The sequence below is a fragment of the Diabrotica undecimpunctata genome, chromosome 5, assembly GCF_040954645.1.
Source record: "Diabrotica undecimpunctata isolate CICGRU chromosome 5, icDiaUnde3, whole genome shotgun sequence".
In the NCBI taxonomy this organism is placed as follows: Eukaryota; Metazoa; Arthropoda; class Insecta; order Coleoptera; family Chrysomelidae; genus Diabrotica; species Diabrotica undecimpunctata.
Genome location: NC_092807.1, coordinates 3,419,887 through 3,446,574, shown reverse-complemented (window position 1 = coordinate 3,446,574; position 26,688 = coordinate 3,419,887). Strand labels below are relative to the sequence as shown.

The 26,688-nt window shown below is 34.3% G+C and overlaps 1 protein-coding gene across 2 annotated transcripts in view; it reads right to left on the bottom strand.

Annotated features, from left to right (window-relative positions):
* The window catches only part of LOC140440989 (receptor-type guanylate cyclase Gyc76C-like), a 338,147-nt gene that overhangs the window by 226,153 nt on the left and 85,306 nt on the right, over positions 1-26,688 (bottom strand). For both annotated transcript variants that reach the window (XM_072531353.1, XM_072531355.1), the window contains exon 2: positions 18,727-18,811. The gene's annotated coding sequence lies outside the window, so the exon portion shown is untranslated. The remainder of the gene's footprint in view (positions 1-18,726; positions 18,812-26,688) is intronic.

Sequence of the window (26,688 nt, the reverse complement as noted above, 5' to 3'; positions counted from 1 at the left end):
GAAGATGTTGCTCCTATAGTGCGGTTGGCTTATCCGGAGGTACCAGACAACATTTTGGAAGAAATTGCAGTAGATACCTTCGTCAATGGGTTGAAAGAAAGTGAATTACAGAAAGCTTTACGACTAGCAAGACCGAAAGTTTTAGATGAAGCGCTCGCCATTGCCTTGGAACACGAAATAATTAGTCAAGCTTCGCGGAGATATCTAGTACGAACCTCTGAAGAGAGCGACGAACAAAATGATAAACGTGTGTAGGAAATCCTACGGAAAGTAGTTCGTAACACGATGCCGAAGAGACGCGAACCCAGTTGTTGGAATGGTGGCGACGTAGGTCACATTCGCCGTAAATTGCAAGAACATAATAAAACAGTCAGAAAGCTGATGCTCAGTCAAGACGGCCATGCAGTGAAAATTGTAATCACTGTCTGAAATTAGAGGAACGACTTTGTCCCGTGAGACGAAGCACCATCATTAATGATCAATGGCAGCCTCAACAGCAACAAGACTCCCAAGCAAATGATCCATGTATAAAAAGAGTATTGGATTGGGTGCGCCGAAATGAAAGATCCTCTTGGCAAGACATTAGTGCATGCAGTCCAGAAGTCAAGTCTTACTGGAGTCAATGGAATTGCCTAGTACTAAAAGGTGATCTTGTGTGTAGAACCTTTGATAACGATGATGGTACAGGTACAGAATCTAAGCTTCAGTTGATTGTACCTAAAAGTAAAGTATCAGAAGTATTACGTCAGTTGTATGACGGTGTATCAGGTGGACACTTTGGTATTATGAAGACTCTGTAAAAGGTTCGAGGACGGTTCTATTGGGTGAACTGTAAAGATGATGTAAGAAGATGATGATGTATAAAATTCTTATTTAGAGATTTAATAAACTTAAAAAATATGTTCAATAACGATCACATTAATACATACTTGTAGTTACAAGCAGTCTGTGTCTTTACAGCACGGCATTTGTTTTTGTTTGTAAAAAATATATGAAATTATGTATTTAAAACAAAATTAACAAAATTGTTATACAATGACGGCCATGGAATTACAAAAGACAAAGAGGAAAACCCCATCTAGATGTTCAGATAACATAAACCATCATGCTGGAGCGAGATGGATGCCAACAGCCCACGGTAGAAAACGATTAGAAAAAGGGTAGATATAGACCCAATAGTCAGAGAGAAAACGGAAAAAAGAAGACCCAGAATAAGGTATCTTGATAATATCGATGAAAATTTGAGAATATGTGCTTGAGAAAAAATTTAGGAATCTAAACAGCCCACACAGGGTATTAAAGCTAGAACAATGACGAAGATAGATATATCCATTTTCTCGTGATTTTAAAAGCACACTATGGTTATTAGCTTATTTATATTTTTCCTAGTTATCTCATTGTCTATTTTCGTTATTATAATCCAATAAACCTGCACCATCCAAATTATAATTAGATTATGCACCGAACGATCAATCAAAACAAGTACATACAAAGAATAAATACAATTTCGAGATCAAATCAAATATATTCTAGTCCATTTAATCAAAGCGATCAATTGGATGATTGGTAATTTCGATCACTTGAGCTGACATTGTAAAAAATGTGTTTGTTGTTGTAGTAACTCAAGCGTTGTTAGCAAACATTAACACAAATAAAAAACAAAAGTATAAAACACGTAGATGGAGGTTGGTACTTAACTGAAGAGAATTTAAATGGTTTATTAACGATAACAGGTATATTAAAAATTTCTTATGTATAAGTAATATATGAAATATATAATTCTGCCTTTGATAATGTTAGATGAGGTGGTTCAAACTTTAAAATGGGAAAATGAAAGATGTTAAAATTTTAAGTAGATTCACTTCATGGCAACGTTAGCTCTCATAAGTGGGTTACTGATCCTGAGTCGTAGTCCCTAAACGAACTTTTGGGAGCAACTAAAAAGGGTTAAAAAGCAGCATAGCTTCATAAATACTGCTAAATTTTGTTCGTTAAATATTGTTTTGTATTAACTTTACATGAAAAAAAAAATTGATCAGTTCTTCTTTCCAGTCTGAAACCAAGCTGTTGTTCTCTGATTTTTTATAAATACAAATTCAAAATGCCCTGAACTTAGTATTCAGAAAGCCCTGAACTTAGTATTTTCACCACCAGAGAAAAAACCCAGTACCTTCTGCTCGATTATATATACAGGCAAAATATCAACAAAAATAGCCAAACACATAAAAAAGAAAGGAATAACACCAGCTTTCAGAACAAATAACAACCTAGGCAAATATATTAAAAACAACAAGAGCCCACACAAAAAACACTTACACAGTGGTGTGTACAAACTTAAATGTGGCGACTGCCCAAAAACTTACATTGGTCAAACAGGTAGAAATTTTAATAAACGAATAGCAGAACATAAAAGGGCTTTCAATAATAGAAAAACAGATTCTACATACGCACTTCACCTTCTAGATCATAATCATTCTTTTAATGACGAATTTAAAATTCTACACATTCAAAATAAAGGCCTTAAGCTATCTTTGTTAGAATCTATGGAAATCAACAAATTAAAAAACACAGATATAATTCTGAATGACCAGCTTGAGACAAACAGTTCTCCCCTCCTCAACCTATTTCATTAGAGACTATAAAGTGTAAACCCATGCCAAAAACAGATCACTTGAGAAAGGCAATTAGCCGAAACAGCTGTAGTGATAAGAATTTAAAATAAATTTTGTGGAAGTTTTGAAAACAAAGTTTTCAGTGTTTTATTGTTACAAATTCAAAAAGGATTTCTACGTGAATGTCCCTTCTTCTCCATGCTAGGTATTAGGCATTTGTAGCTTGTTTCGTATATATTTTGAATGAGTCTCTTGACTTCTTACATCTTTGAGTAATTACCCAACTTTTACCTCCATAATACATTTAGCCAATGTTCTGAATATTATACTGAAGCTTGTACATTTTGTGGTCAATTTCTTGATCTTTCTGACTTGTGTAAGTCAAAGTCAAAGGTAAGTCAAATGGTCAGTTGTTCTAAGTCGTTGTGATCTTTTTATATTTCGAAAAACTGGATCTTACTCAAGAAGTTCAAGGGCAACAAATGGCATATAAGATCGGTTTCTTAGACTTCAAGTGCTTCGAGAGTGCACAGTTACTGCTACAGCTTTGACTAAAATACCGGCAGATGTTCATGGAATCATAATTTCACCTGATGCGTACGCAAAAGATTAAGAGAACAAAATTTATCGTCTTATGTACCTACAAGTTCTTTATTGAACGCAGCTTATCGAAGACAAAGCTTGGAATTCTCTCGTGCTCATGCAGATTGGTATATGGAAGACTGGATAACCGTTCTGTTTACAGACGATTCTCGTTTTACGAGATATTAAGCTGTTGGTCGGCAAAAAGTGTGCGAAGTCCTGGAAAACGCTATACCCAATGTTGCTACTCTCTTAGAGTACAGTTTGTTAGTGGAGGTATATATAGTAGGTTAGTGGAGTACTGATAGATACATTAGAAAATGTCTGAAAGAACATGTTGAGCCTTACACGAATTTTTTAAGTGAAAATTCTTTCCTAAGGCAGGATTATGCTCGGTCGCACATAAACAGGGTAACAATGCAATACTTTACAAGTGTTGGTATTCGGGTACTAGCCTGGCCTCCTAGAAGTGGAACCAGTAGAAAGATGGAAATGGACAGAATCAAGCTGACCAAATTATAGAAGACAGCTAAACCAAATGGAAATGAAGAGAGAATTCCAATCAACAGAAGAAGTGGAGAAAAATAGAAGAAATAACAAGAAACATCCAGCAAGCTATGGAAAGCAACATCCCTAAAGGAATGGAATGAAAGGTGGGACCAAGAAAAGGTGGATGCAATTGCAAGAATAATGACAGCAACATACAGACAAAACCAAAACACGTCGGATGCAAGAACCATTGAGGAGGTCAACACAGAATACGATAGGATAAAAAGAAAAAATGAATTTTTAGTAGAGGAAGAAGACTACATCAATCCAACAGAAGTTATTAAAATCATCAGAAGATTAAAAAGAAGCAGAGCTCCAGGAGCAGAAGGAATCCACAAAATAGAATCTCAAGGAACTACCAAAGAAGATAGGAATGCAACTCTACTATATCTTCAAACGCTGTCTGAAAAAAGCGCATTTTCCGAACAACTGGAAGCACGCCAAGATCATCCCAATACTAAAACCAAGGACGGCGGAAGAAGACCAGAAAGCTACAGACCAATATCACTACTGGAAGCAATAGGAAAAATACTGGAGAAGATCTTCTACAGAAGGCTGATGAAACAGGCAGAAAGAAGAAGAATCATTCAGGAAGACCAGTTTGGATTCAGAAGAGGAAGAAACTGCGAATTTCAACTAGCAAGAGTTATTACCGACACACAGATCAGATTCAACAGGAAACAGAAGACAGGAATGGCCATGCTAGACATCGAGAAAGCATATGACACGGTCTGGAAGAAAGCCCTAATGGAAAAGATGGACAGAGCTAGATTACCTCACTAGTCAGTTAACATATATGTGACACATATCTAACTAATCGAACTTTTCAAGTTTCAGCCGACCAAAAGATATCCAGAATTCAAGAAATCCAAGAAGAGACACCTCATGGCAGTATACTCTCGCCCATTTTATACGACATTTTTGTTTCAGACTTACCAAGAGATTCAAAAATAAGTACAGCCTCCTATGCAGATGACACGGCAATCTATGTAACAGGAAAAGATGACAGAAGAATAGTCAAAAAAATAGAAAATCACCTTGGAAGAATCACGTTAGATAAGTAATATTTTACGCTGTCCCAGTATGGAGCTCCATCTCGGAAACCAACTGGAAGAAGCTAGAAGCTACAGAAACGTCCTGCTACGGGATTATCGATGGATCAACATGGGAAGAAAAAATAACAAATGCAACCATCAGAGAAAGGCTCCAATATACACCACTGAGGAAGGTGCCTGAGAATAGGACAAGATACTTCTTCTACCAAGCCACTAGAAGACTCTTAAAGACCAGGGACATCCTCGCCAAGAATCGGATACAGAGGATGTACAGATCAAAACACAGACTGATCGACCATATGATCAGGGTCTAGTCGGGTGGTTGCCGAAGACAGCCAAGCAGGAAAGTAGGTACGATGCCAAAAACGATGCATGATAGAAAAATTCAAGGCCCAAGAGGAGGTAGTTCAACCAGTAGGCGGTGCAGAAGCGGTACGTCAAGAAAGCATTCTGTTATTCGAGATCGGGGAGGAAATACTCGATGGTAATATTCATATTTTAAGAATTATTTTATAATTTCGATTTTAAAAAATATCTTACTCCGGAAAAAAAATTGTAAGGGTTAGTGTTTTTTAATTGTTATATGACAAACGAATTAATAATAAATTTTGTTGAATATCTGTGTTTTCCATCATCCTGAGATTGTTGGTTGAGAACAGTGACATTTCACATACCGAATTTAGATAATTTAAATATTATTGCCATTTTATTATATACATACTTTCTAAAACTTGATATGAAGGCTTCTTAGAAATAGCTCTATTTATATATTCGTTATCAGTGTTCCACAGCGATAACGAAATATAAAAATACTCACAAAAATTCTTATAGTTTTACATAGAAATACTTCATATGTTTCACTGGTTTGTTATTTTATATATTTATTATTATCAGTAAAGTTTGTTAATGTTTTTCTTTTATTTTAGTGTTCAGAAGTTCTCAAACCAATTCAAAACCGAGAGAGCTGTTAGACAAGGATGAGTGTTGTCACCTGACTTATTCGTTCATGGTGAACATGTCATGAGGGTGGCGTTAGATGGATGGGCCGGTGGAGTAATAGTGGCCGGTAGGAAAATCTCCAATTTAAGATTTACTGATGACACTTATAGGCTGTCCACACTATGTCTGCAACGTATTTTGCAATTTTTCGGTCGCATGGTTCGCGACCGAACGTTTTAATAGTCGATAATATCCAAGAACTAAATGATATGTTATAACAATTAAATGCAGTTTCAGGAGCGGTAGGCTTAAAAATGAACTACAGTAAAACAAAAATACTGAGCCGAGACCAGACAAATATAACAATACAAAATCATACCATAGAAAATGTTGAACATTATGTATATCTAGGTCATGTCATCAAACTAGGAAAACCAAATCAAGATGCTGAAATTAAAAGAACACAACTGGCATGGGGCGCTTTCGGCAAACTAGCATATATCTTGAAAAACACCCCCATTTCTGTAAACTTAAAGAAAAAGGTGTATAACACATGCATACTACCAGTTTGTACTTACGACTTGGAGACAGTAGCCCTTACCAAAAAATCTGCTAAAAAATTAGAAACAACGCAAAGAGCAATGGAACGAATCATGCTTGGAATATCACTGAGAGATAAGATTAGAAACACCGAGATATTGTGGAAGAAATTACAAAAATGAAACGGCGCTGGGCAGGTCACGTAGCCCGATATAATGACAACAACTGGACACGGATAATTCTAGAATGGAGACCAAGGACGAGAACAAGAAGCATGGGAAGACTTCAAAAAAGATGGACAGATGACATAAGAGCAGTGGCAGGCAAACAGTGGATTAGATTGGCTCAAGATAGAGAAAGATGGAAGCAAATGGGAGAGACCTACATTCAGAAGTGGATGGAAAATGGTTGACAAAGAAAAAGAAGAAGAGGTTCCCGGAGGTGACGATAGTTTGGAGAGATTAATTGTTTCTGGAAACGTTCCGGGGAGAAGATCAAGAGGACGATCACCAACTAGATGGTGCGACCAAATTAACAATTCAGCTGGAAACTTATTCTGCGTAGCTCTCAGAACAGCTGAAGATAGAGACTAATGGAGAAAAATTGTAAGGCATATTGGAAGAAATCACGATCCTCAGTAATGAGGAAACGACAATAGAGAGACAGAATGCTTTTACAGCAGTAAACAGAACGCTACGCAATTATCAAGACTTGCAGTTTATTTCTGAGAAAAATTTAATTCTCTTGAGTGTCAAAATAACCGAGTTAGTCTATTTAATAGCGGAATTAATCAATGTCCTGACATTATGTCGATATGTGTTAACACAGCAAAATAAAGACACAACAGATGAATCAACAGCTGAAGCAGCAGCTAAATCAATTATTTCTGCAACTACACAACGAATCAAATACTTTCATTTTACAAGCGTCAATAAAAAACTGGAAATTCAGCCAAAGGAAGAACTAGCATAAAAAGTAAATACTTAACTTGCATTGTATGAAACGGGAATGATAACACAGCCCAACAAAATGAAAGAAATTAAATAACGAATTGTAAATATTTTTGATGCTCTGATTTCAAAAAATTTTCATCAATCAGAAGTGCGCATGTTTGCGAACAATTATTTTCAACCATGAAATTAATCAAAAATTATCACCGATCAATACTGAGTGATGCACGACTAGAAAGCTGAGTAGGTGTAGCTACCTCATTAATTCCATCATATTGATCAGCTTTTATCCAAAAAACAATGCCAAATTTCTTATTAAAAAGTTCAAGTAATTTCGTTTTTCTGTCGTTTTCTTGTCTGTTTTTATTTTGCATTAAATTTATATATGAAATCTTTTTTTAATTTTATATTTTTTTATTTTATACTTCTAAATAAAGTTTTGTAAATTATTAATTAGTATTACTTTATTTATGGCCCACCCAACAATTTTAAAATTTAAAGTGGCCCAATGAATTCACTCAAAAATAGAAAGTCACCAGGACCAGGCGGAATATCCAACGAGCTCCTAAAATACGGAGGAGTAAATATATCCGTAGAGATGACAAAACTTTATTGCACTGCAAGCTACCAGACGCATGGAGAAACAGCGTAATGATACCAATGTTCAAGAAAGGATATAAAGAAGACCCCAACAACTATAAAGGTATAAATCTACTGAATACCGCACTTAAGCTTACCACAAAAGTCCTAACCAATAAACTCAATAAATTAACAACTTTATCAGATGAACAACAAGGATTCAGATCCGGAAGATCCTGCGTAGACGCAGTATTTGTACTAAAAGAAAGACACTAAAGGCGGAGTCCCACCAGTCGCGCTATTCTGCGCTGCGTTGCTCTGCTTCGAGCAGCGCGGAGCAGAACTACACAGAGCGGCGCAACTTTGCGCATGTGATTCTAGAGGAGCAAATAAGTTCCAGTTTTTATTTACGCGCGCACGATGAAAACAAAATTAGCAATAGCAAGTGCTGCTGTTATAGTAATTAACCATTTTTTACAAGAAAAACGAAAGACCCGGAGGAAACGTCGGTATTGGGTTACACCAGTATTTAAAAGTAGACAAGTTTATAATGGAAATAATCTTTTAAGTGATTTAGTTGCAGGACAGTTTCAAAATTTTTGTCGTATGTCGTTACACGATTTCGAGTACCTGTTAACAATGATTGGACCAGTAATAAGAAAGGGATGAAACAAAGCATTTATCAATGTCTACTGAAATTAAAATGTAAAATTAGCTTTGCCTCTGCCCATTGACTTTTTCATTTTCACCTTTTCTCTTCTATATGAAGACAACAAAGACGTCATCTTTGTTTTAGCTTCAGCGACGGAACAACCGATATTGTCTGCAATAAATACCTATGCATCATATTTCTTACTTTTTATATGATAATTATTGCCTTTCGGATTCCACAATTCCGGTTTGTATCTGTATGCCTAAATAAGTTTTTCAACTTCTTCATGATTCCACTCAAAACTCATCGCGAAGATAGTAAAGAAACAGAATAATCTGTAAAAATGGTCTTCAATCACAAACACCGTTCCAACTAAACGCGCACTTTTCTTTGATCTACACTACTTTACCGACAACCAACGGATAATGTTCGTTCTTGTTTGAACTTGCACGGCGCAGCGCTACTTGTCGTTCCCACTAGTCGCTCAAGCTCGCTCCGCGCACAAATGTACCAAAACAAACAGCGCGGCGCAGCGCAGCGCGACTGGTGGGACCCCGCCTTAAGACAAATCACAGAAAAGGCTATCGAGTACAATAAACCAGCATATCCATGTTTTATAGATCTGACAAAGGCTTGCATCCAAGTCGAAGACGTCTTACACCTACTGTATAAAAGAAACATACCAATCAATATTTTACAAACCATCGAAAACATGTACTTCCATAATCGAATACAGGCAAAGATAAATGGAAAACTAACACAGTGTATACTAACCGGAGTCAGACAGGGTGACTCGTTAAGTCCACTTCTCTTTAATATAATAATGGACGAAATAATACAAGCAGTACGTAAAGGTCATGGCTACAGAATGGGAAACAAAGAAATCCAAATATTATGTTATGCAGACGACGCCGCATTAATCGCCGAGACAGAAGACGAGCTCCAAAGATTAACACACATCTTCAATACAACAGCCAAGAAATACAATACAATACAATGATAATATCAGTAGAAAAAATCAAATGTATGACAACATCTAAATACCCACTACGAGGTAAAATCGAAATTGATGGAAAAATAATAAACCAGGAAGCAAGGTTTAGATATCTGGGAATAGATATAACTAGTTATGGAGATGTTGAAGAAGAAGTACGACAACAAAGCTTAAAAGCAAGTAAAGCGGCGAGATCTCTTAATAATACAATCTGGAAGAACAAATACTTAAGACAAGATACAAAAACAAGAATCTATAAAGCAGCAATTAGACCTATATTAACATACACGACAAAGACAAGACCTGATACATCTAAAACGAGACGACTACTAGAAACAACAGAGATGAAAATACTTAGACGAATATCAAAGAAAAAGTCTGTTGGATAGGGAGAGAAGCGAAAACATAAGAAGAGCATGCAATATAGAAGACATAAATGGACGGGTGGCAAAACAGAAACAGGAATGAAACGAACACATTAGTAGAATGACAGATGATAAGATAGTACGAATAGCACAAGATAAGTCGCCAAGTGGACGAAGAAGTATTGACAGACAAAGAAAATGATGGTGCGATTAATTTAAACAATTTAGGAGGCTAATATTGAAGAAGAAACAGGCTTTAAAGCTTATATACAAAAAGGAAGAAGAAGAAGATATTGGACCAATGATTAGAAAGGTTGCTTAGTCCTGAGCTAGATGCTAGAAGATTTTGCAGAAGGAATCAAAGTGAATGGTGAAGCCATTAGGAAATAGACGTCTTAAATCGACTGGACTGGTGGTTATCATAGTGATCTAACCTACTCCATCAGTAAAATGTCGAAAACGACAAAATTTTATAAACATTATGCGATACAAAGGAAAATATCCAAATCCAGAAATATCATATTTAGCCTATGAGGAGCACATTATAATGTTATTTACGTTGTGACAAGGGATGAAAAAGGCAGGTATTTTTTAAGGACAGTTACTTCTACCGAAGAGTTTGTCCAGTCCTGTCTTAGAGTATTAAACGTCCACACCTGCACGTAAATTAACCGTCTTCTTTTCTCGATAAATCGATAAATGATTTATTTTTCATTTTAAGGTTGTGTATCTGCAGCGCAAACTGCTACATTATTAATTACTGGTTTGGTTGCAACACTTCGCGATCCCTGTCAAGATTGGATAAATAATGGCGGAATTTTGTTCAGTGTGTATTGTTTTCGTGTTTTATGGATGGGTTACTCCTCGTTTCCTGGAAGCGCAACCTTTTTATGTAAAAATCCTGCCCAAGGATACGCTGCATATGTCGTGAGAAGTTGGTTACAAACAAATTTCTCATTTTCACACCGATATTACATTGATTACGGGATTTAAAAGAAATTTCAAGTAGATTACAGAAACAAAATGTAGAACAAATGTAGAATATATCAGAAAAGTTACACAAAAGATAACAGAAAATGTGCAGCTATGGATACCGTATTAACTACAACAGTGACAACCTTCTACATATAGACTAGGCGGGATCTGTAGAAACTCAGACCATAACGGACATTTTCCATAGGAAGCTATTTATTGGCCGAAATCCCTTCAGGATGTGCCCAATATCGATAATCATGATATGCGCCAGTCGCAAACCTTGTGCTAAATTTTTTATTTAACAAAATCTGAAAACAATTGAAAATTTCTCGTTTTTTTGCTCCTATTTTCGTTTATAATTCGGAAAATATTGATCCCAGAGAAAAAATTATAAGAAGTTAAAAGTTTCGTTATTCAATTTTACACAATATTTCGTTCGCTAGAAATTGAAAATTTAATGTTTATTGTTGAAAAAATAGCAATAATTGGAAAAAAAAGTACAAACAAATGAAGTTAATCCTTTAAATGTTTTCGACTTTCTAAACTTGACCTACAAGCTCCATATTCCACCTAGAAAAACCTTTTAATATGTTTAAAACGTGTGCTAAATTTCATTAAGATCGGTCGGATAGGTTTTGCATAATAATTTTGCAATCCAGCCTACTGGAAAAAATCGCAAATTTTCAAATTTATAGTAGGTCCTAAATAAGGCTCTCAGATAGTTGCAAATTTTTTTACATATAAAGGAAGGCTCAAACTTTCAAACGCTTTTTGTAAAATTCAAATCGGTCCACTAGGAGAGCCTAGAAATCTTTTTAAAGTTTTAAATATTTTTTAGGCTTATAAACAAATTGAATAACTTTACGAGCTTTAAACATATCCTTTCAAAAAAAGAAAAAGACTTTAAAAAAAATTATTGAAGATTGAGTCAAAATAAAGTTTATTTATGAAAAAAAAAATTTTTTTTCGTTCGCCTTTGTTTTAACAACTTAAATTATTTATTAACAATTTATAAATACATATTTGTTTACTAAAAGTAACAATTTACTTCAATGTATAAATTGCAAGCTCAAAAAAAATGCATGAAGAAAAAATGAAATTACTTGTTTAACTTACAATTGTTTATTGCTAATTTCCCAATTTGCAATAAATGTTATTTGAAAATATGATATTTGAAATCCTTGTCGTCCGAGACATCGATTCAAAAAAAAGAGCAAAATTGGTTAACAAGAAGCTAAGATAATGCAATTTTTAGCGCGCGCTATGATTTTGAACTCGCCGATTCACATTTCGAGTGATGTCCCCCACCTCTCATGCATTCCGAGCGACAGTTTACGCAAAAACGGTTTTTTATTTGTCTTTTTTATGAATGTTGGCATAAAGCGCATTACGTAAAACTTTTCATATAAAAAGTACTTGACAAGACGAGGGTATTTGTTTAAAAACGAGCCCTCTATCACTTATGGTTACACGGCAAATGTATGCCAACTTTGACCTTCAATATCTCGGCAACCAGTAAGCCGAATGTATCTTTTTTTAAAGAAGCTTCTTTTCATGTTCTTTAAGTGTATAAATTTTGAAATTGATATGTTTAAAGCTCGTAAAGTTATTCAATTTGTTTATAAGCCTAATATATATAAAAAATGTTTAAAACTTTTAAAAAATTTCTAGGCTCTCCTAGTGAACCGTTTTGAATTTTACAAAAAGCGTTTGAAAGTTTGAGCCTTCCCTTATGTGTATAAAAATTTGCAACTATCTGAGGGCCTTATTTAGGGCCTACTATAAATTTGAAAATTTGCGATTTTTTTCCAGTAGGCTGGATTGCAAAATTATTATGCAAAAACCTATCCGACCTATCTTAACAAAATTTAGCACACGTTTTAAACATATTAAAAGGTTTTTTTAGGTGGAATATGGAGCTTGTAAGTCAAGTTTAGAAAGTCGAAAACATTTAAAGGATTATCTTAATTTTTTTGTAATTTTTTTTCCAATTATTGCTATGTTTTCAACAATAAACATTAAATTTTCAATTTCTAGCTAACGAAATATTGTGTAATATTGAATAACGAAACTTTTAACTCCGTATAATTTTTTCTCTAGGATCAATGTTTTCCGAATTATAAACGAAAATAGGAGCAAAAAAATGAGAAATTTTCAATTGTTTTCAGATTTTGTTAAATAAAAAATTTAGCACAGGGTTTGCGACTGGTGCATATCGTGATTATCGATATTGGGCACATCTTGAAGTGATTCCAGCAAAAAAATAGCTTCCTATGGAAAATGTCCAATCCAAAACAGATCCCGCTTAGACTAATAATCTACTTTGAAAAGAAGCTACATCAAAAGCAAGACTAAAATAAAAAAATATGTATCAGACAATTGCTTGTAATCTAGAGTTATCTCTTTACTTCATTTATTACCCAGCTTTCACATCCATAATACATCACAACATAAAAAGTGTGACCCCTGTCTTTATAAAGCTTTATCATTGTAAAGTACCTTTGTTTTTTAATAAAATGACACTCAGGAAACAATTATAAATATATCTACAGGCTTTATATTCGCTTAGATGAGCATTATCTTCCTCTACTCTCTTTCGTCTTTCTTTTTCTTTTCAGATTCTAATTTGCTTTTCTCTTAGTTTCTTTCTCTTTTTTTATGAATATAATCGTAATCATATCTGACCATCTAATTCTGGACCTTTCTTTTCTCCGTTTTAGGTCAGGTTTCCTCCATGTAATATCTTTTATGTGGCTTCCATTTCCCATTCTATCTAAATGTCTCAACCATTGTAGTTTTCGTTTTTACCCTGGGTCCGTCTGATCAAAAAGTTCTCCGTTATCACTGAAGATGAGACTTATTATGTTTGCTGCCCATTGTTATTTCCTACAACCAGTCTAGAATTTTTGTATCCTGTAGAAGTTTGTACAGATCTTTTGCTTGGTGTGTCCTAAATATACCAGGGTCTCCTCTTGGTTGTCCATACAGTTCATGCGATCTCTGACTATCGTATTGTACTTTCCTTGCGAGATGATTACCGTCAACCGAATGATTAGTCTGTTCATCACCCGATTCCACAGCAATGGGAAAGCTACTGAAGCGTTGTTGGCGTTTGGAGTGAAATTTGCACTTTTACTCTCTGAACTCTTGGGTTTTCACACCCTACGTGTCGGATGCCGGGTTAATGTTGGTTCCTTGTCATCACTTTTTTACACTGCTTGAACGGAGAGACAGGTCCCGTTGGTTCCTTTTTTATTCATCTGACGTATATCTATGATTTTGATGGTAGAAGTTGTAACAGTCGTTACTTTCACTAATTTATATTAAAGTAATTTCAGAGATGTAGTATGGGTTGCCTACCTTTAAGTGTTGATTTGCTCATTAAGTGTGTATTTTTAATAATTTAAGTTGTCACTCTGATCTAAATTTGGTACCATTGCGGACCAGAGAGATGACAGGAGATTAGGGGGAGTGGAAACTGGCTCTTGGTTAACTTGGTTAACAAACTGTGAATTACAATTCACTTTTGATCGAGAGTTTGAAGTGGTACAAAGGTGGTAGTTAGCGAAAGAAAATCCAATTAATGCATAGAATTTCCTTCACTTCAAGAAGTTAAATGTTTTAAGTATAACCGTAATCATTTAATTGACGGTGTTTTCGGAAACTCGGGAGGCTGAAGTGAAATTTCTAGCACGGAATTAAGTAGCTATCTGGTAATTATTTTTTTTTATATTATAAAAACTAACTTTTGTTCCCACATCCCACATCCTTAAGGTATTCAGAATGACCTTGGGTCACGAATTCAAGCATAGTATGGCCGCTTACAATCATTCTGGCATGAATCTGATTAAAATTCGGATTTTTCCCAAAAATTCCTCTATTACAATTTCCACAGATATTTTAATGAACATTAGAGTATTTTATCTATATCCTATTATTCAGATTAATTATTTCATATTTTAATATAGTATTTTGTTCAAGGCCATTATATTTTTACTCTATGTGAAGCAAGGTCACGCTACATCCGATTGGATGTGTTTTTTTTTCTACTATAATTATCTTTTTGCTCCGGTTTCTTATGCTGAAAAAAACTTTCCTCACTTCTTCTTTGATTTCTTTTTATCAATGTTGAGACTAGAAGTAACGGGGAATTGTTTTCAGCCACCTCCCATGGAATTATAAACTTCCCTCAGAACATCCGAGGGAGAGTACCACTTCAACTCTATAAGAATCAGGGTCATTGGGACAAGCCAGGGGGTATTGTCTACTCCACCCTCATTTTTTCTCCAGCCTGCACCTAGAGGTAGGGCAGGACAGTAATCATCGGAACTGAGCCAATTAGCACCAGCTCCGTGCTAATTTCGGACCTCAAGGAGGACTTCGCTGGGACACCGAAGCCATTCGGGAGTATCCTTCCAGACAACTGTTTCACCTAGGAGGACAGTTGGTTTTTGATTCAGAACTATATATATATATATATATATATATATATATATATATATATATATATATATATATATATATATATATATATATATATATATATATCTTGTTTCACCAGTTATAGTTTTTTTATAACATATATATATATATATATATATATATATATATATATATATATTAATTAATATAACTCCCCTTGGTGTAAGGTATCGGTAAGTTTGAGCTCAAATTCTACCCAGAGATTATCTTCCATTGTTTTTTTGTATTAACCATTTATTTCATTATTAACTTTAATTATTTCATTATTTGTTTACTAAACTAATTTTTTTTATATTTCATCTTGCGTTATTAACTCTGGTTATTATCCCTTCAGGATAATAGACCGTTTCAATTGTTTAACTTGGCTTGTTCCCATTTATATATTACTTTGTTTATATTTGAATTTAGAGGTGTTTAACAATATTGTTGGTCATATTTTAGGTTAGTATGATATATTTACTTGGCTATACGTTCTTCCAACGTTAGCATTATTTTGTTTAAGGTTGTTTTTTAACCTAGATGTAGGTTGTACACTCTATATCAGAGTTATTCTGTGTAGTTTTCAACTTTTTGTTATAGCTGTTTTCAACATTTCCGTTATAATATTATATTGTGAAATTTTCATATACTTTTTGGTAACTTAGAGATTGTCAAAATCTAAGAAGTTATATTTAATAAACTTGAATTTGTTTTGCATATAATTTTTTATTAATATTTCCTTACCTTTTTACATTTACAGCATTTTTGTTTATTAAATCAACCTTAATTAATATTAGCAGTATACGATACCTGGAAGAGTGACCGTTACTCTTTTTAGAGTAGTATCCCTCTTCTGGCGCCCTCAATTTGTTTTCTTTGTTAATTTTCATTATATCTATTCATTTTTCATATCTTCTTTTCTATCCATCATACATATTTTCCTGATATACTGTCTTTAAAAGGCATGCAAATTGGCCGTATCCATCCTTGAGTTTCTAGTGGTCATTCTCTTGCCTACATTGCTAGCCTAGCCACATTCCGTTCAATATTTTTTTTCATACTTCTTTACTTAATTGTTATCTATTTTACTTCTATCAATTTTATCCCATATATATAGACCACTCTTCTTATACATCTCTCCTCCTACACACCCCACAGTTTTTTGCTACAAAGTGCCAAATATATTTACTGTTTCCTAATGCAATTATTGAAATAAATATTTAAAATTTTGTATCTTTTTGTTTATCTGCATACAACTTCAGATCCATCCGCTATAAATATCTCTATTTATTTTAAAACCTGAAGTGCTTACATATTAAACATTGTTGGCAAAGCTATAAATCATTAAGAATTATTTTTAGATCAATGTTGTAAATAAAAAAAAAACGAATAAATTCTATAACCAACTTAAATCTATTTTAAAATGTATGTTTGTACAACTGTTCGAATTAGAGATCGGGAGTTGGCAAATTGTAGATAGGTGGATGATAGATTTCAGACTACACAAAGATATTAACATTGTGGAGATGAATTAGTTGAAATTGTCGATTTAAATTTGGATTTTTTGGAACAAAAGGTTCAATATTTGCCAAGGAATGTAATTATTTGAAATAAGGATAAGACAGAGGCAGTCGATATGACGAAATATAGCTAAAACTGAAAATATATCAAAAAACAAAATCATATACAGTAGAGATACATTCTCATGCTTTTTCTTGTTTTACTTGTGAAGTAAATCTTTGACTTTTAAAACACGTTGCCAAACCAAAAAATTGATAGCATATGACGTCACATCCTGAGTTTGATCAAACCCTCTAAAAATAGAGGATCTTCTATTTTCAAGGTCAGTTTGATCAAACTTTAATTTTGATTGGTCGAAAAATATCTAAAGTCAAATGACAATCAGCAGTTAGACATAACGTATTTAAATTAATTTTCTTTTTTTCTTTTGTTGACAGTGGTTTATTTGTCTTCCTATTTTGTTATAAAATAAGACTAAAATTTAAAATATATTGCATCCAGGAACAAGTTTCTACATAATTGATTTATACCAAGAAAGAAGCTGTTTATATAATGTCAAACATCCATATTATTATAAAAATCCTTTCACCCTTTTTATATTCTTTGTGGATCAGAAAAATTGGAATCGCAAATAAAGCATAAGCAACTAATAAATAAGCAAAAAAGACAATTAATTTCCTTGGCATACGTCAATTTGATTAAATTTGAATGATCGTGTGACAGGTAGATTTTTAAAATTTGAACAAACTGTAATTATAACGTCATTACGTCAGTTTGCTCAAACTAGTTTGATTAAATATTTGACCGTCTGACACGGACTTAAGAGATTTATTTATTAAGAGCGATTTTAACATCCGATCTCCTGATGCATTGCTACAAAGTAATAATGTTACTCGATTTTAACTTGCTTTATGTCCACCTGCAGTTTTTCATCCTTCGCGATGTAAGTACGGTTAGACATTTTTTCCAAGACAGTCCCGTTTCATCAGCGTTAAATATTTGATCGGCACAATAGTCCTCATCTTCAATAATTTTTGCTAGCCCCTGTGGAAATATTTTTGTAGCTCCTTTATCTGCTGTAGCACTCTCTCCCGTGATCTTGATATTACGAAATGTATTTCTTTTTATAAACCTGATTAGCCATGCTTTGCTAGCTGAAAATTTTTTACCAGCTTGGGAAGTGTAAGTTGGTGGCTATGACAGTTTCATTGGCTCATAAAACTGAAGAGCTTTTTCCTGGATTAAATAACCACTTACATGAATTCTTCTTTGAATTAGTTCCTCAAATATTCTCTTTCTGTTCTTTCTAATAATACATACCTTGAGTAAGATACAAATTTAGCGCTTAATTTTGTACCAGAAATTATAGATTTTCTTATAGCAACTTCATTCTTTTTAATTGCTGTTACAGTTAATTCGCCTAAATTAAAATATTTTCCAATTGCTGTAGATCCTTCTCCTTTTCCTAAGCCATCTAAAATTGTAATTTTCGTTTCCAACTTTTCTTTCCAAAAAAAGAAATAAAAAAAATTAGACTTACGATATTGAGATGGCAAAAACCTCTTCTAATGAAAAATAAAACTTTACGACACTCACTTGAAACGTTTCAATCCGCAAACCGTGCTGCTTATTATGCTGCAACTTGGAACAGCAGAATTTTAAACAACTTATTATAAAATGAAGCACCGCTAAAAGAAAAATTGTTTTAAAACAATAACAGGTTGTATTTACCTATCTGTCACCACTGTATCACCAAAATAGTACGTGACTTAAGTCAGGGAGAAAACTGGGGAAGACATAAATTACATCAATGGTATAGTCGCGTGAAAAGAATAGAGGAAAATAGAAAAGTTGGAAAAAGGTATATGAGGAAAGTCGCGAAACTATGGGAAGTGGGTTGGTATCCTCCTAAGAAGTATTAGAAGAAGAATAAATAAATATCTTCGACTCACCTTCATAAGAAAATCATGCTATAATGTTGTTTGATGGTAATCTTCTTCTGGGACTTCACGTTAGATTTTCAGCTGTCGAGCAAACCTGAAACAAAGAAAAAAGTTGAACTATTCAACAAAAAATGCATAACAACAAAAAGAGTTTTAAAAAACGTATAGTGGATATTTATGCTCAGAGTTTTCAGTTCTTTTGCATATTTGCATAAATCTAGTCATCAGCTATCGCTCATAATAATATACGAGTGAGAGTAGAATAAGCGCGGCGTTACTACCTCTTGTAGTAGTATGCCATTTCCATTTCAGTTTTCAGTAAACATGGAGCAGTGGACGGTAGAACATCGCACGGTTTCTCACTTTAATACTGGTAGGCGTGGAGCGGTTCCATCTCGCAACACAAACTAAGTGGATAAAAAATTTGAGAACAACAGGCAGTGTCATGGAAAAAAAGCAACAGGGTGCGAATATAACAGTAAGAACTCCTGTAAACATACAGCGAGTGAGAGATGCCGTCGTGAGAAGCCCTACATGGTCCGCCAGAAAACATGCAATTGAGTTAAACATTAATCGGGAATATTTTAGCAAAATGTTGTATGTAAGGGCCTAAAATTTCGCCCCTACAAATTGCAGGTTGTCCAGAAATTAATGGAAAGAGATGTTGAACAACGTGAGGATTTCGCTACGAGAATACGCTAAGTTCTTTTGGAGGATGACTTAGGTCAGCATCTTCTAATGAGCGACGAAGCTCATTTCCATTTGAACGGAACCGTTAACAAACTAATTACAGGTACTGATCTCCTGAAAATTCACGAAATCTCCATGAGTGTCCTTTACATTCTCAAAAAGTCACAGTGTGGTGTGCCATTGGTCCGACTCGCATTATTGGGCCATATTTTTTCGAAGAGCTGGTCATACCGTCACCGTTAATTCTATTCGCTACGTTGACATGATGCAAAATTTTTTGTTTCCAGAACTACGCAGAAAAGGGAAAAACCCAAGGAATGTGTGGTTTCAGCAAGATGGTGCCACGGCACATATTGCCCATGTTTCAATGAATATTCTCCGCAACCTGTTTCCAGGACAACTCATTTCACGTTTCGGAGATTTGCCGTGGCCTCCAAGGTCACCAGACCTGTCAATTTGTGATTTTTTTCTATGGGGGTATTTAAAGAGTCGTGTATATGCTAGAAAGCCTCGTTATTTGATCGAGTTAAAGAAAGCAATTCGCCAGGAAATCCTGACTATTGATCGAGCGATGTTAGAGCGTATTATGGAGGATTTCATAAAGAGGATCGAAAACTGCATCCAACGTAATGGTCACTATCTTGATGACATTATTTTCCATACTCAATTATATTGTAAATGGCATAATAAAAGCTTCATTTTGATGCTAATGAAATTTCTTTGTATTTTCTTGCAAATTTCTTGTGTACCATTTAGTTCAAAATCGTCCTATTGCCAATTGTCACCATGTACCTTCTAGAACCTTCAAAACAGATTTCTACGTAAAATCTACGATTTTTTCATAAATTCACTGGGGTATATATTATGTATTTCACCTACAATAAACCGTCTAAACCCCGCATTAAGTGTATTATCGAACTCAGTATCCACATATACCGCTTTAAATCCAATATTAAAAACATAATTGGTTTACCAACGTTGCGTAGGTATAGAAAAGTTGGATGTTCGTTTTCCCAGGAAAAATCCAATCACGGCCGGTGATGAATAATTTTATGCTTCGTGGAATATTCCATTAGTTGAAAAGTTCTCGTTCCACGAATTAAAAAAACCGCCAATAATTGTAAGTGTGAGTTTATTTTCCGTTATTCGGTGCATCGCGGTGTAAGTTTTTGACTCAAAACTACCTGTCTGTAACATGCAACAGGAATAACGTCGGCTGGAAATGGATACTGTACAATCTAGACCTTTTAGTTATAATTCGCGCATTTTATCATGTTGAATTATAACGATATTGATTGTTAAAATGTTTTGAGTTTTTATATATCTTCTTTTTATTAAACGAGCAGTTTACCCTATAGCAGAGCATTTTTTCTATGGTAGTCGCTACCAAAAAAGTAAAGAAAATCCTAAGGGAGCGGAAACGAAAGTATATGGATGATAAAGTAAAGCGTATTAAAGAAAATTACGAGAAAAATGAAATAAAAAATTTTTACAAAGAGGTAAAATACATTAAAACTGGGTATCAGGGAAGAAGATGAATGTAAAAGAGAAGCAAAAAAACCTGATAGTGGAGGAAGACCAAATATGTGAAAGGTGGAAAGAATATTTCGAAGATATGTTAAATGAGGAAATGACTACTGAAGAAAATTATAATGTTCCTAAACCTCAAGAAGAAATACCAAAGCCAACAAGAGAAGAAATTGAAGAAATAATAAAAGATATGAAAAATCAAAACAACCCCGGGGAGAGCGGCATTATGGCAGAGAACTTAAAATATGGAGGAGAAGCTTTAATAAACCAAATTAGTGAGCTAATAGTAGAAGTGTGGGATGCCGAAGAAATGCCTCAAGGATGGAATAAGAATAAGGTGTGCTGGAGCCATGAGCAAAATAATTAAAGCCTAAGATATATCTCGTAATACAAAAATGAGTATACAAAACTATAATTAGACCCACAATGCTATACGCTGCCGAGACATGGACTATGAACAAAACCATACATAACAGATTGGAAGCATGGGAAAGAAAGAATCTTCGTAGAATGTTTGGTGGAAAAGTAGTAGACGGAGAATGGAGAAGATTTGTTTGCTAACTCTACAGTAACAAAAGTGGTGAAAAAACGTAGACTAGAATGGCTCGGACATCTAGAAAGAATGCAAGACTGGTCTAGAATATTGCTTGGAGAGTACCTGAGGGCAAAAAAAGAGAGGAAGACCAAGAAAGAAATGGAGAGATGTAGTGATGGAAGATGTCCGAGAGATGGGAATCAGAGATTGGAAGCTGATAGCCAAGAAGAGAAAACGATGGAAATTATCCATCCAGCAATGGGCCTAAAAGGCCTGTTAACGCTGTACATACATACATTCGCTACCAACCTTTTTTATTCGATTTTATATATATTTTATAGTTCAAATGTATTTTTTTTTAATTTTTTCAAGTGGACCGGAAATTGACAATTAACTTATAACAAAAAAACAATTTCTCGAATCGCTTTGATTAAGATGCTTTGTTTGCGTGGTTTTTGCAACAAAGGCGATTACACGTTCCTGTAAGTGGTGATATGATTTGTGAGAGAGCTCGTGTTTTTCATCGCCAGATTACAAACTCCAATATCGAGTTTAATGCAAGCCGGGGATAGTTAGACAAATTTAAAAACGCCACGGAAAAGACGTTTAAAATGGTCGGTGAAATACTATCCAATGATGAATCCGCTATAGGACCATTCCAACTATGAACAGAAAGTTATTAAAAAATTAACAGCGGAACAAGTGTACATGCTGACGCATCTAAAGTAGAAACCCTCAATTTAGAAGAGTGATATCATAGTTTAAACGCAGAATATCCTCAAATTTAAATGTACACAGCGGCCCTCGAAAACTGCCTGTTGTCTCGATTGCAATTTGCGTTTCCTCATAAGAAATTACAGAATATATAAAGTAGTATATTTATTTGTGCTTCTCTATAGTAGACTTGACCAGAGTTGTCGAACAGTGTAGCCAATTCTTGTTCACAAGTAGTAATTATGGTAATACAAAACCTGTATTCTTCCATGCAGCGATTATTACCGTCATAAAAATACAAAAAAACCTGATTTTTTCAATAGTAAAATTAAGCACAAAATTGTAATGAAATAAATTTTATTTATATGTTCCGTTTCGTTACATATTTAATTTATAAAATAAAAATCGATATTTTAAAACAATATTTTTCAATCGTTTGGCAACTTTGGAATTAGCGACGGAATTCCGTTTCAATTCAGATCCACAGAAAGCCGTAAGACTAGTTTTTGTCGAGCGAGTGCCCATCAACAATAGGTTATTTACATTGGCGTTTCTGAGGGTAGGGTATTTTATGCGATAAGTTTGTGTTATTGATAAACGTGTTATTGATAATACGAGTGTTATAGTTTGTCGTTTTATAGTAAATTTTTAGTTATATTCTGTGATTATTTGGTTTGAGTTTTATTGGAGTTGGACGAAAAACCGAGTTGTTCCAAGAGAAGACTGCAAAATTCTGATGTTGATTCCAAAAATGAAATGCCGCAAAAGAGACGGAAATGTTAACGTCCGAAGAGAAGGTAATAATACGAAACGTTTATGAAGGAATTGTCGGCAGAAAAATGGAATTAAATGTTAGCCAAGCGGTCGACATTTGTAGCAGTTTAACAAAAGTATCCGTTAGCTGTATTTATCGTGTACTTAAAATACATCGGAAAATAAAAAGCAAGAAAAAGGTAAACTGGAGGTAGGAAAAGCAAAGTTTTGGATGACGAGACAATGAATATCATACGTCGAAAAATTCATTCATTTTATTTTCGGAGTGAAATTCCAACACTGAAAAATATTTCTCAAGAGCTCGAAAACGATGACTCCTTACCCAAGATATCTCGTAGAGTCTTAACCAGGACCAAGCGTGAAATGAACTTTCGATATGTAAAACTCAACAGAAAAAGTATGCTATTAGAAAAAAATAAAACTATTGTGCGGAGAAGAAAATATTTAGAAGAAATACGCAAAATTCGCACCACTGGACGCAAAATATGTTATTTGGATGAAACCTGGATTAACCAAGGTTGGAAAAGGTCATACAGTTGGAAAAGTTGGCAAGATTTAAATGTCAAAAGTAAACGCGAAGCATTTATAGAAGGCTGATATACAGGATTAAAAGCTCCATCAGGAAAGGGACGGAGTTTAACTCGTCACCCATATAGGAAGTGATACAGGGTTTCTTGATGATGGTTTTCTTCAATTTGAGTCGAAAAAAACAGGTGATTATTAAAGAAATTGAAAGGGAGGATTCAACAATGGCTTACAGAAAAGGGGATTGCATACGAAGAATCAATGCTCAAAATTTAGCTCCTTGACATTTCACGGTTAAGGAAAATTGAATATCTTAAATATGCTGTAGATGAAACTGCAAAAGATTATGGTGTCAAAGTTCTGCGTCTACCACCTTATCATTGCGAACTTAATCCCATTGAACTTATCTGGGAGCAAGTGAAAGGAGAAGTAGCACGCAATAACAAAACGTTCAAATTAAACGAAATTAAGAAACTTTTGATTCAAGCAATCCTCCATGTAACTCCAGAGAAATGGGCTAAATGTATAGGCCACATAATTAAAGAAGAACATCGTATGTGGGAACTTGACACTTATATAAAAGTTTTACTAGAGCCAATTATAATTACACCAGGTGGTGAAGATAATGACAGCGATAGCAGCACTGCATCTTCAGGTTTAGACAGCGAATAATATTTTCTAATAGTTTAATAAGAACATCAGCATAAAAAAACCAAAAACAAAAAAAAAACGAGAACATAGTAAGTGTGTATAGTGTTTGTGTTTAAACACATCAAACATTATTTTTATTTTGTTTTCATAGAATTTTATTTTGTTTTATAGGATTTTATTTTGTTTTGTTTTATACTGTTTAAGTGTTTTGTTCATTTTATTTAATAAGACAATATGGCTCTTGGCGAACACCCATTTAAAAAAAGTATCGCGCCACAAGACATACCTCTGGGTTGGTGTGGAAACTGTCTTAAAATTTGTTTTAAAAAAATTTCATTGTGTAACTCTTTAAGGACGGGTCACGTCAAAAGACGTTTTAGCGTAACTTCCGCGACAGCCGGTTGGTATCAGTAAACTTTCTGCAAAATTACTTCTTTTTTATAGCTTTTTGTTTGTGGCATTCTGTATTTTTAGGGGAATGTAGGGAATGAGCCACAAAATATTTATTCATATGTTTATTTATTGACGTTTCGATCTCTATATCCAGAGACCGTTTTCAATTATACAAATGATAGTACTATTTATTTTCTATGGCTTTTCGCTTGTCGTTCTGTATTTTTAGAAATGATGTTGGGAATAAGCCACAATATATTTATTCAAATGTTTAATTTACGGACGTTTCGATCTCTATAAAGAGACCGTTTTCAAACATACAAATGACAGATATATTTATTTTTCTATAGCTGCTTGTTTGTGGCATTCTGTATTTTTAGGGAGAAGGTTGGACATAAGCCACAATATATCTATTTACATGTTTAATATATTGACGTTTCGATCTCCATTCCGTTTTTAAAGATAGAAAAAAAAATAAACAATATAAGATTATAAAAATATATAATAATAAACAAATAAAATAAATATAACTATCATTTATATCTTTGAAAGCGGTCTTTGGATATAGAGATCGAAACGTCAGTAAAAACTTGTAAATAAATATATTGTGGCCTATTTCGAACATTAATATTTGAAAAATAAAATATAATTAACGTTAAAATAAAAGTAAGTGTACGTCACTGGATTTCCAAAAACTTGTAAATAAATATATTGTGGCCTATTTCGAACATTAGTATTTGAAAAATAAAATATAATTAACGTTAAAATAAAAGTAAGTGTACGTCACTGGATTTCCAAACAGCTTTCCGCATTTCTGGACCTTTAAACGATGACTCACTCTCTCAAATAGTGAAATTATACCATAGTTTGTACTGGTGATTATTGCCCGATCATACTTTAGTACTTTTTAGTACTCTGCTCCAATGAGCAGAGAGTGACATCGTGCTTTGTGGAAATGCGGCCGGAATCCATAAACTTCAATTGCTTGTTGTCGGAAAATCAAAAAACCCATGGGCATTTAAATCAACACGTCTTCCTATTTGTTATCGTACTTGGGTTACGAAAGACTTGTTTCTTGAGTGGTTTAAAACGGAATTTGTTGCATCCATCAGCAGATAAACTTATCTCTGAAGACGACAACATTTTTGCAATTTTCCTGCCAGCTAACACCACGGCCTGTATACAAACAATGGATCAGAACGTTATAAAAAATGTAAAAGTTAAATTATCGCAAATCACTTTTGGTTAATGTCTTGCATTATGTTCTGACAACCTAATCGATACATTAAAATAGATATCTTTAAAGGACACCGTTTTTCTTTTGGCTAATTGCTGGGCCGATGTTAAGGCATCTGTAATTAACAAATCATGGAAGAATTTTGTATATTCTTAAATTTCCCTGATGGAACTTTGATATCCACCAATTGTTGGGGGAAAGTTCATTAAATTCCTTTCCCCAGCGGGTACAGTACCAAATATTTTAGGGCAATAGACTGTTAAAGAGATTCCTTCGATATACGTAAGCAGACTTCACGGCGATGATTCCTTATGTGTTTTGTTTTATCGGGTTGTACTTAGAGAAAAATAAAGCGTAATTAATCGATACTACACATTTAATAACTAGAGAATATTTACAAAAGCACTATTACTAATTAAAGAGTTTGTTTTACCACATTGTTGTACTAATGCACTTTTCACTGCATTTATTTAGACGAAGGGAGCGTAGGTACCCAGTACCGCACAAGCCGCACATTCTGCTATCAACTTGAGACACAAAACACATCTGCGATTCTTTTGACTTGAACCAATGTTTATCTAAAAGTCGACATGCCGGCGTCAGTTGTTACCACCCAAGGCCCTTATAAGGGTTCAGTACTAGGTCCCATCCTGTGGAATGTCCTGTACGACGGGGTGTTGAGGCTACAGATGCCAAGGGGATGCACTCTTGTAGCTTATGCGAGTGAGAAAACGGACATGGCTAATGCGGCTAAGCCCTGCGTTGCATTAGTAGGTGGATCAGAGAGAACGATCTACAGCTAGCGCCTCAGAAAACTGAGGTGTAAGTTCTCAAAGGGACCCGAGAAAAATCCTCCCTTCGCTTTATAGTGGAAGGTGTGGAGGTTGCACCGGTTAAATCAATTAAGTATCTGGGAGTCTGG